Source organism: Pelophylax lessonae, assembly GCF_965119305.1.
Source record: "Pelophylax lessonae genome assembly, chromosome: 6".
NCBI classification, from domain to species: Eukaryota; Metazoa; Chordata; class Amphibia; order Anura; family Ranidae; genus Pelophylax; species Pelophylax lessonae.
This window is the reverse complement of record NC_138773.1, coordinates 16547892-16560069: the sequence shown is the minus strand read 5'-3', so window position 1 is coordinate 16560069 and position 12178 is coordinate 16547892.

The window sequence follows — 12178 nt, the reverse complement described above, 5'->3', positions numbered from 1 at the left end:
TTTTTTTCCCAGTAGTTTTGTGTGTCATCATTTTGCGGCGCATTGTGGGCAGCATTTCCCCATCTCATACTGCCGCCCGTAGCACAAACTGATGAGTATGAGGAGGCAGAGCGTCCCCCCTGGGGGAACATCCCTTGTGTGATCATGATGTGCGCAATGACGTCAGACATCAGTGCACTCCGTCTTACGCAGGGCAGGCTGGATATTCTAGGGCGGTGGGCGTGGCAGACACAGGAGTGACAGGAGGACTGAGGACAGACAGTGGGGGTTTGGTGGACCGGTCTAGTGGTGAGTTATGAAAGAAGATAACAGTATATTTAATATTTTTTTAATTTTATATTTAATAAAATTGTAATTGCTTTTATATTGTTTGTTCAATTTTTGGCCCTATACCCCACAAAGCAACCCCTTAACCCCCCACAAAGCTGACCCTTAACACCCCCCCCTCACAATGCAGCCCCTTACACATTTTGCATATAGACGAGGTGTCATTGCATGTAAATTGGACTTTATAATGCATGTCATTTTAGATTTATGATGAGTATGAGGAGGCGGAGCGTCTCCTTCAGGGAACATCCCTCGTGTGATCATGTGTGCGCAATGACGTCAGACATCAGTACACTCCGTCTCACGCAGGGCAGGCTGGATATACTAGGGGGGTGGCAGACACAGGAGTGACAGGAGGACTGAGAACAGACAGTGGGTGTTTGGTGGTATGGTCCGGTGGTGAGTTATGAAAGAAGATAACAGTATATTTCATATTTTTTTAATTTTATATTTAATAAAATTATTATTGTTTTTTTTGTTGGTTTGATTTTTGGCCCTATACCCCACAAAGCAGCCCCTTAACCCCCCACAAAGCAGACCCTTACCCCCCCTCACAATGCAGCCCCTTATTGGATATTCTAGGGGGTGGCAGACACAGAAGTGACAGGAGGACTGAGGGCAGACAGTGCGTGTTTGGTGGTATGGTCCGGTGGCGAGTTATGAAAGAAGATAACAGTATATTAAATATTTTTTTAATTTTATATTTAATAAAATTATTAGTTTTTTTTTGTTTGTTTTTTTGTCCCACTCCCTATACCCCACAAAGCTGACCCTTAACCCCCCCCCCCCCCCTCACAATGCAGCCCCTTACACATTTTGCATATAGACAAGGTGCCGTTGCATGTAAATCTGATTTCCTGATAAATGTAGTTTTAGATTTAATTATCATGATATAAATTAATGGATGTGTGGGCCTCTTGGTGTGCGTGATTTTTATTAAATTGTTTTTTTTTGGGGGGGGGTTGGGGGGGGCAGCATTTCATTGTTGGATCCAGGCAGCACAATGTCTTGGGCCAGTCCTGCCCTATAGTAATATAAGGCCTAATCAATATGCTGGGAACTCTGAATGTAGTTGTTTCCGATATTTTCCAGCTTGCCGAGGCTTAATTTGCAGAAGCAGCTCGCCTTCTATGTTATCTTTTGAAATATCTGCTTTGATTATTTATAGAACCCTTCTACCATATGTATAATTACACTAAACTACAAAATCAATGCCACATCACACCAATTAGTACAATAGGAGGAAAACAATGTATAGCAGAAGGAAAACAGTGGTGTAGATGAATAGCTTGAGTAGCTTTGCAGTTGGTACAGCAGTGCCTGCAGGAACAAAAAAAAAAACAAATCTAAATAGTCAATTAAAAAAAACATGTGTTCATAAATATTAGATGACAGTCACCCAATCTGTACATTTTCAGGTGCATTTGGGTCAGTCACATAAGAGATACTTCCAGCTGAGGTTTCTTAGGAGCAACAACATTTTCCCTCCAGTAACAGAGAAGTCTACAGTAACCCCCCCCCCCCCCCCCCTCAATACCAGCCAGGCCCATGTACCCTGAGCTTCCAGGCCAGAGGACTCCCTCTAAATTGACTCAAGCAACTTTAGAGATAGGACCCCAGTTATCCCTGAGCTGGAAGCTCAAAGAACTCCCTAAGGAAAGCAGCCCCCCATTTCTCCCTGAGCTGGCACCCTGTTGAAACTCCTGAAGACTTCAGCTAATCTGTCCAGGAGGGCAGAAGCCCTTCGGGCTGGTCTTCTCCTCCAGGACAAGAACTCTGCCAGACCCCAGACTATTTATACACTCCTCAGCCCCCTACTGGCCATTATTTTTCAATGAGGCTGTATAAATGTTGGGTCTTCACCTTCCAGCCCATTACATCTCCCCGAGACAGAGGAGAGCAGTTAATCCTGCAACCAGCAATACCCAGAACAGCCAAAAGTAATCAAACTCTGGTCCACTACAGAGGAACTAAAAACAAAAATCAACTAATCCTACTAGCAACCTAACTAGGAGGGTGCTACATGTCTATACAAAATAAGACCTCCACATTTCAGAACTACACCTAAGGGCTCTTTCACACGGGCGTTCCTTTTTTTTTTTGCCCGATCAGGTCCTTTTTTTTTTTGTAATGGACACGGATGACACTTGTGTCATCCGGTCCGTATGTCCGTTTTTCATCCCATCCATTTGCGGATGAAAAACTGACATAATGCATGTCTATGTAAATACGGATGTCTGCGGATGACACCACTGACATCCGTTTTTGCTTCAGTTCCGTTTTTTGACAGGAAGAAAAAATAGGGTTCTCCTCCATTCAAAAAAACTGAACTGAACTGAACTGACAAAAAACGGATGTCAGAGGATGATCATCCGATGACATCCGTATTTACATAGAGATACATTATGTCCGTTTTTCATCCGCAAACGGATGGGATGAAAAACGGACATACGGAATGCCCGTGTGAAAGAGCCCTAAGGGCTCTTTCACACGGGCGGTCCGATCAGATCCGCCTGTCAGTTTTTTAGGCGGATCTGATCGGATCCTCCATGCAGCTCTATGGGGCAGCGGGTGTCAGCGGAGGTCACCTCCGCTGACACCCGCTGCCATCCGCATCCGATCCTGTGCTGAAATCTGGACGGATGGAAACCCTATTTTTCCATCCGTTCAGTAATCGGAGCGGATCTGATGAGAGCGGACAAGCGGTCCGCTCTCCTCCGATCCCCCATAGAGGGCAGCGGGTGCTGAGACACCTCCCTCTCTGCTCTGCAAGCGGAGACGGAGCTGTCATCCGCCCGGCTCAGCGGGGATCGCGGATCGATCCCCGCTGAGCAACACGGATCCGCCTGCGGAGGCGGACCGTGTGAAAGAAGCCTTACTTGACTAAACAAATTAGATTTTAGTCCTTCATCTCCCAATTCTTCACCAGCCAGCCAAGTGTGATGCCCTTTGATTAAAATGTGCAACCACTAATTATAATATTTACTTTCTTCTCTTACCTCATTCAGTATACAGAGCAGCTGGAAGTAAAATACAAAAAAAAAGTTATTTAGATTTTTTTCATGGCAAAATTATATTTATTATTCATTCATTATTCATTAAATATGTACTTAAGGGAACAGCCTCATGATAAGGTTGTCCTTCTGCTTTCTTTCAGTCAGTATGTTTCCTGTTAGCACATGTGCTTGCAATAATGCCCTGATTGGTTCTCAACCTGTTGTGCTGGGGACTACTGGAGGATGATATCAAGACAAATTCAAATCCACTCTTCATAAACAATCACATTCAGGGAAATTTCTATGTTTTAAAAGATCTCTTTAATCTCATTGGATGGTTAACCACTTCTGGACCGGAAGATTTCCCCCCTAATGACCAGGCCCTATTTTGCGATTCGGCACTGCATTACTCAATATTTTTTCTCTATTTGTTTATGGAAATGTTTATCTGCTTTTTTTTTTTTTTTGGCGGGGGTGGGGGGATGTCAGTTATTTATAGTTTATCAGATAGTACCCGATACTAAAATTAGACTTATGTATGATATACATTTTTCTATAAATAAAGGAAAAAACATATTGGCAAAACCAGAATAGCGTGTTATCATTTCTGATCCGCTTTTTACACCTTCATCTTGTGCACCGAGGCGATGTGACTCACTTTATGTAGTGGCCGCAGTGGTTGGACGGTTGATTTCAAAGTCTGATGGATAGCAGCAGTAAAAGTTAATGGAATTCCCGTCTTTTATAACCTCTCTGTCGGGTTGTGGTGTGAGGTATATGGTATTTCTATATGTGATATGAGTTCCATTTTTCTGAAAAATAACACATACAGTGAAAAATTAAAGAATGGTTGCGGGCAAAAATATTTCTCTTTTTTTTTTACTCACGGAAATATGACATATAAGGGGTTATTTACTAAAACTGCATGATGCAAAATCTGGTGCATCTTTGTATAAAAAAAAAAAAAAAAAGAAATCAGCTTCCAGGTTTTATTGTCAACGCTTAAAGCAGAGTTCCGGCCTATTTTTCAACTTTGCATTTTCTGTTAGCATAAAATAACCTGAAAAAGAATTGGATAGTTATTTATTTTTTTTTTTTTTTGCTTCACTTACCTTATTTTTTAAGAAATGTATCTTGGCTTCCTCCCTCTGTGACGTCACTTCCTCCTTTGCATTGACTCCTGGGAGATGAGCATCGTCAATCCCAGGAGTCAATGCACCTGCCCCAGTGCAGGCGCATCATTCTGGGCATGCCCAGAAGCTGTTCAGGGATGACGCGCCTGCCCCAGAAGTGACGAGCAGGACATTCTGGGACTCCGACATCACCGGAGAGGACACAAAGAGGGACGCTCCGGCTTCAGCTGCCCACACCTGAGATGGCAGCGCTGGACATTTTCAAGGTAAGTATTTCTTCTTACAGGTAAGTGAAACAGGAGGCAGTTCAGAGGCTATTGTCGCTTAAATGCACTAGCCCTGACTGTCCCAGGGGTATTTTTAGGTAAAAAAAAAAAAATCTGCCCGGAACTCCGCTTTAAGGTAGACCTATGGGCAAACATTTTTTTTTCATTTTGGATAGATCAAGGAAGGGTTATAAACCCCGTTGGATTTTTTTTTTTTTCATCTGTGTCCCATTGAGGAGATTTTCCTTCACTTCCTGTCCCATAGCCAAACAGGAAGTGAGAGGAAGTCCCTGCAAATTAAGGGCATTTCTTGGGGATCCCCAGGGCATCGGAGCTAGTGTGCCCATTAGAAGATTTGCCCTCTAATACTTTTCTGGGGACAACCCACAATTTGGGATTTTCTTTTAATTTCACTTTCAATTAAAATGGTAAACAGGACAAAGAGAGAAGGGGGATCTCCTTAATAGGGGCACAGACAGCAATAAGAACATAATAGTTGCTCTAATTCCATTCTATCCAAATTGAAAAAAAAAAGTTTTGCCTTTAGTTATACTTTAACCAGTTCTAGACCGGAAGGATTTGCCCCCTTAATGACCAGGCCATTTTTTTTTGATTCAGCACTGCTTTATTTTAATAGAAGATTGCGCGGTCCTGCGATGCTGTGCTAAAATAAAATTGATGTCCTTTTTTTCTCACAAACAGAGCTTTCTTTTGGTGGTATTTGATCACCTCTGCGGTTTTTTGATCATGTGCTATAAACAAAAAAATAGAGCGACAATTTTGGAAAAAAAAATAAGTATTTTTCACTTTCTGCTATATAACATTTCCAATAAAAAACATTTAAAAATCAAATTTTTTCATCCGTTTAGGCCAATTTGTATTCTGCAACATATTTTTGGTAAAAAAAAATCCCAATAAGCGTATTTTGATTGGTTTGCGCAAAAGCTATCGCATCTACAAATGCCAATGAGCAGCAGGCTTTCATGAAATAAAAAAAATGTTGTCAAAAAAATGGTGTGGGGGTCCCCCTCCAAATCATTCCAGCTCCAAACCAAAAAAGCCCTATTGACGTGATAAATGTTCAAAATAGACTTCTCAGCTGTCACGATACTTCAGAAAAGTTGTTTATTTTGCTAAAGTAAAGCAAAAACATACGAAATAGAACAAAACAGAAAGGTTTCACACCTCAAAAGGAAAGGGAGAGAGGTGTTACGTGTCTTCAGAGTGTATGATGTTCTTTTCCCATCTCTGCTTGATCTGTATAGTTGTCTTTTATGCTATATGTAAAGACAATGCCAGCAAAAAGTGTGTCCCAAAAAGGTAGTAATTCTAAAGATAAAAGTAACACCCACTCCTGCATACATGGTTTGAGTCTATTGTAAAATACCAGCCAACATACGGACATAAGGTTCAAAAATAAGTGTACAAACATAGTAAAATGGCTTCTCTGTCCTTCACAAAGACATATTGAAGTAACCTTCAAAACAATCATATTGCATTAAAACATTCATATGTATTTCAGAGACTTTCGTAATTTAAAATAATATTAAACTCTAAATCTCTCTAAAAAAATGATAAAAACGTCATATGGGTACAGTGTTGCAGGACTGAGTATGTATCATCCAAAGAGCAACAACACTGAAAGCTGAAAATTGGCCCTGGGCATGAAGGGGGTGAAAGTGCCTGGTATTAAAGTGGTTAAACATCAAAGACTTCAAAAACAGCATCAGAGGATGATGGTTGTTCAGATATTGTGTATCCTGTATATCTTCCCTCTAATAATTAGGAAGTCTGTAAAAGGTCACCTATGATGTAAAATCAGATCAACCAGTAGTGGACATCTACTTACCCAAATATATCCACCACAATTACCATCTGCTGGCTGTGTAACAAGAGTGATGTAACTTTTATCACTTCTTTCAATGATTCCTTGGCATTTTTTGTCTATCAGATGGGTGGATGAAGTGTCATAGCCCAGTTCCTCCAGCAGACATTTGCTGAACCTCACTTCTATATTCTCCAGGCCACAGGTGACTTCTGGTGTAAGGTAATCTACAGACGTAGAGAAGAGGAACATACTGAGATTTGCAAACTACTGTATATATAAATATATATGTTTATACAGTATCTCACAAAAGTGAGTACGCCCCTCACATTTTTGTAAATATTTTATTCTATCTTTTCATGTGACAACACTGAAGACATGACACTTTCCTACAATGTAAAGTAGAGAGTGTACAGCTTGTATAACAGTGTAAATTTGCTGTCCCCTCAAAGTAACTCAACACACAGCCATTAATGTCTAAACTGCTGGCAACAAAAGTGTGTACACCCCTAAGTGAAAATATCCAAATTGGGTCCAATTAGCCATTTTCCCTCCCTGGTGTTATATGACTTGTTAGGGTTACAAGGTCTCAGGTGTAAATGGGGAGCAGCCGTGATTGGACCAGAAACATCAGTAAAAGCCAATTGAGGGGGCAGGAGTCTGCTAGGAATGTGATTGGAGTGACTACGGGGTCCAGAGACCAATCAGGAGTGAATACTCCCCCCAGTATATAACATAGCCCCGCCAAACCTCTAGCATTGTAATACAGGGGCTGTGGAAGAGAGTGGAAGCATTAGTGTTACTCCTGCTGTATGGAGCTGTTCTTTTAGTGTGAGGAAAGGGATATGCAGTGTAGTTAGGGTACTATATACCACTATAGTTAGATTCAATAATATAGTTTCTGTAGGGATACCTTTAGGTGTCAGGGTGACCGTAGTGTAGTTTAGGTGACTCTGCCTGCCATACCAGGGTGACCGAACTCTAACATGTCAGGGTGACCCCACTATGCAGATTTTGGGTTAGGGGTATACATATATATATATATATATATATATATATGCATATATATATATATATATATATATATATATGCATATATATATATATATATATATATATATATATATATATATATGCATATATATGTATGTATATATATATATATATATATATATACATATATATATATCAAAAAGTAAAACACACCAAACACACTGATACATTGCAAAATAAAATAAATTCACATTAGTATGCCCCCCAGTGCCCTTTCCTGCATTTTTACTGTACTTTTTATGTACAGTATATGTATATTTGTTTATATATATATACCCCTATACAGAAGTTAAGATGTTATGCCTGCCTCCAAACGCCCAAAAAATGCCTGAAAAACGCCTGAAACAGAAACGCCCATGTGTGAAAGGAGGGTAACACCACCCCTGCGCTACTGAAATTCTAAGAAAAATTATTTTTTTTGTTCTGGTTCTGGACATGCTACAGAGCTGAAACTTCACAGGTACACTTTTTAGACCCCCCAGACACTAAATCCAATGAAATCTCTTTTTTTTTTTTTCAATAATTTTTTCAATAATTGGCTCTCTATAAAAACAACAATTTTTAAGAACTTTTTTTGTGTGATTAATAGTCCCTGGGGCATGACCCAGTACCCTAGGCACTTTTTAGGGGCATTTATTGGGTTTTAGGGCTTCAAAATTGTGTTTTTTGATTCCATATATATATATATATCAAAAACGACAATTTTTAAGACCTTTTTTTTTTTGTGTGATTAATAGTCCCTGGGGCATGACCCAGAACCCTAGGCACTTTTTAGGGGCATTTATTGGGTTTTGGGGCTTCAAAATTGTGTTTTTTGATTCCAGAAGTTCGGGTCCCATTGATTTCAAAGGGGTTCTGGAATCTGAACCGAACTTTCGGGAAGTTCGGGTCGAACCAAACTTTTCAAAAGTTCGATCATCCCTAGTGGCAACCAGGTGAGGTGTACAAAGACAAGTGTGTCTTGCCTACAGTAAAGCATGGTGGTGAGAGTGTCATGATCTGGGGCTGCATGAGTGCTCCTGGCACTGGAGAGCTACAGTTCATTGAGGGAACCATGAATGCCAACATGTACTGTGAAATACTGAAGCAGAGCATGATCCCCTCCCTTCGGAGACTGGGCAGCAGGGCAGTATTTCAACATGATAACGACCCCAAACACACCTCCAAGATGACCACTGCCTTGCTAAAGAAGCTGAGAGTTAAGGTGATGGACTTGTCAAGCATGTCTCCAGACCTAAATCCTATTGAGCAACTGTGGGGCATCCTCAAACAGAAGGTGGAGGAGCGCAAGGTCTCTAACATCCACCAGCTCTGTGATGTCATCATGGAGGAGTGGAAGAGGACTCCAGTGGCAATCTGTGAAGCTCTGGTGAACTCCATACCCAAGAGGGTTAAGGCAGTGCTGGTAAATAATGGTGGCCACACAAAATATTGACACTTTGGGCCCAATTTGGACATTTTGACTTAGGGGTGTACTCACTTCTGTTGCTAGTGGTTTAGACATTAAAGGCTGTGTGTTGAGTTATTTTGAGGGGGACAACAAATGTACACTGTTATAGAAGCTGTACACTCACTACTTTACATTGTAACAAAGTGTCATTTTTTCAGTGTTGTCACATTAAAAGTTATAATAAATTATTTACAAAAATGTGAGGGGTGTACTCATTTTTGTGAGATACTGTAGATGAGCAATGTTTCTCAAGTGAAAAAAGATTTTCTAACAACATTTTGCACATGTGGCTCAAAAGTTAAACTTCAAATATCCCCCCTAGATTTTTCAATTTAGACTGAAGCTCAAGTACAGTGCCATCTATAGGTAAGCTATTAGGACTGGACTTACGTAATTAATGGGGGTGCCAATAATTCAATCTTTAAACCACTATGGTGTCCACACATGAATTACAAATATCACACTGAAGAGTGATAAAGAGCTCCAACTGCCGGCGAAGATTCTGCAAGGCCCTTTCTAGAGCAGGAACTTCATTACTCACAATTCTTAAAGGGGACCTCTTGACATAATGATAGATTCTCATTAGATAAACATGAGATATTGCCAGTTCTGATTTTAGTAGAAGTTAAGCAAGGTTTATGGTTAATACATCCAATAGTAGCCCTGACTTTTAAAGCTTATAATTCCTTCAGTCACTCTCACTCATTGAATATAATACTTTGTTGATTAAGCATTTCTTCTTGCAGTGTCGGTCTTTTGAGCCCCTTTTTGTAGTAATTGGGGTTTTGTGGGGGTGACACTGCAATATCTGTTATTACAGAATCCTATTTGTGCTTATTAAGTTGTTTGATTTACCTTTTATCTCAGTAAACAGTCAAACTTGTATTTTATTGTGTCAGTGTATTTTTGGAGAACATCTCTGAAATGTCTGAACCTATAGTGCAAAGCAGGTTGGATACTTCTCAGGGTCACGTGAGTGCAGAGGAACTTCCACTAACCAGCAGCCCTCAAGGGGGGGGGGGGGGAGGAGTCATGCTACAACAGATAAGGGGGTTATCACTAGAAAAAACACTGGGACATGATTGCTCATCTCTCTGGGGGGAAAAGCTACAGGATCTAGGTGTATTCAGCTGTCTGGGACATGGAAGCCAGCTGGGAACTTTCGAGCATATGGAATGAAGGCTGGAATGCACCATGGAACGCAGCATGGGTGTGATGACATTACTGGAAGTGGAAGGGAGCAGCGCATATGCGAGCTTGTGCAATGCCACCTCCAGGCATGCACGCTCCTTTGTCAAGCTGATCTGGACAACTGGGTCAGATATATGTATATATATATATATATATATATATATATATATATATATATATATATATAATCTGTGTGTGTATATGTATATACAGTGCCTTGCGAAAGTATTCTGCCCCCTTGAACTTTGCAACCTTTTGCCACATTTCAGGCTTCAAACATAAAGATATAAAACTGTCGAGGGGGGTAGTTTTCCTTTAGCTGCTAGAAAAATGATAGGTAAGTAGGTGTTGCCACCGTCCCTGTATGTACTGTTGGGGGGTTTTTGGTGCCTCAGGCCAACTTGGCCTGAGGCACCAAAAACCCCCCAACAAGATATAAAACTGTAATTTTTTGTGAAGAATCAACAACAAGTGGGACACAATCATTAAATGGAACGAAATTTATTGGATATTTCAAACTTTGTTAACAAATAAAAAACTGAAAAATTGGGCGTGCAAAATTATTTAGCCTCTTTACTTTCAGTGCAGCAAACTCTCTCCAGAAGTTCAGTGAGGATCTCTGAATGATCCAATGTTGACCTAAATGACTAATGATGATAAATAGAATCCACCTGTGTGTAATCAAGTCTCCGTATAAATGCACCTGCACTGTGATAGTCTCAGAGGTCCGTTTAAAGTGCAGAGAGCATCATGAAGAACAAGGAACACACCAGGCAGGTCCGAGATACTGTTGTGGAGAAGTTTAAAGCTGGATTTGGATACAAAAAGATTTCCCAAGCTTTAAACATCCCAAGGAGCACTGTGCAAGCGATAATATTGAAATGGAAGGAGTATCAGACCACTGCAAATCTACGAAGACCTGGCCGTCCCTCTAAACTTTCAGCTCATACAAGGAGAAGACTGATAAGAGATGCAGCCAAGAGGCCCATGATCACCACCCACCTGGGAGACACCAAACATGTGGAAGAAGGGGCTCTGCTCAGATGAAATCAAAATCGAACTTTTTGGCAACAATGCAAAACGTTATGTTTGGCGTAAAAGCAACACAGCTCATCACCCTGAACACACCATCCCCACTGTCAAACATGGTGGTGGCAGCATCATGGTTTGGGCCTGCTTTTCTTCAGCTGGTTAAAATTGATGGGAAGATGGATGGAGCCAAATACAGGAACATTCTGGAAGAAAACCTGATGGAGTCTGCAAAAGACCTGAGACTGGGACGGAGATTTGTCATCCAACAAGACAATGATCCAAAACATAAAGCAAAATCTACAATGGAATGGTTCACAAATAAACATATCCAGGTGTTAGAATGGCCAAGTCAAAGTCCAGACCTGAATCCAATCGAGAATCTGTGGAAAAAACTGAAAACTGCTGTTCACAAACGCTCTCCATCCAACCTCACTGAGCTCGAGCTGTTTTGCAAGGAGGAATGGGCAAAAATTTCAGTCTCTCGATGTGCAAAACTGATAGAGACATACCCCAAGCGACTTACAGCTGTAATCGCAGCAAAAGGTGGCGCTACAAAGTATTAACTTAAGGGGGCTGAATAATTTTGCACGCCCAATTTTTCAGTTTTTTATTTGTTAAAAAAATTTGAAACATCCAATAAATGTCGTTACACTTCATGATTGTGTCCCACTTGTTGTTGATTCTTCACAAAAAATTACAGTTTTATATCTTTATGTTTGAAGCCTGAAATGCGGCAAAAGGTCGCAAAGTTCAAGGGGGCCGAATACTTTCGCAAGGCACTCTATATATGTATATATATATATATATATATATATATACACACACACATTGAACAGACCTTCAGGCCTGCAGAGCTACAAACAAAGTCCAGCAAAGAACCACCACAATTGTTGATGCTCAATAGT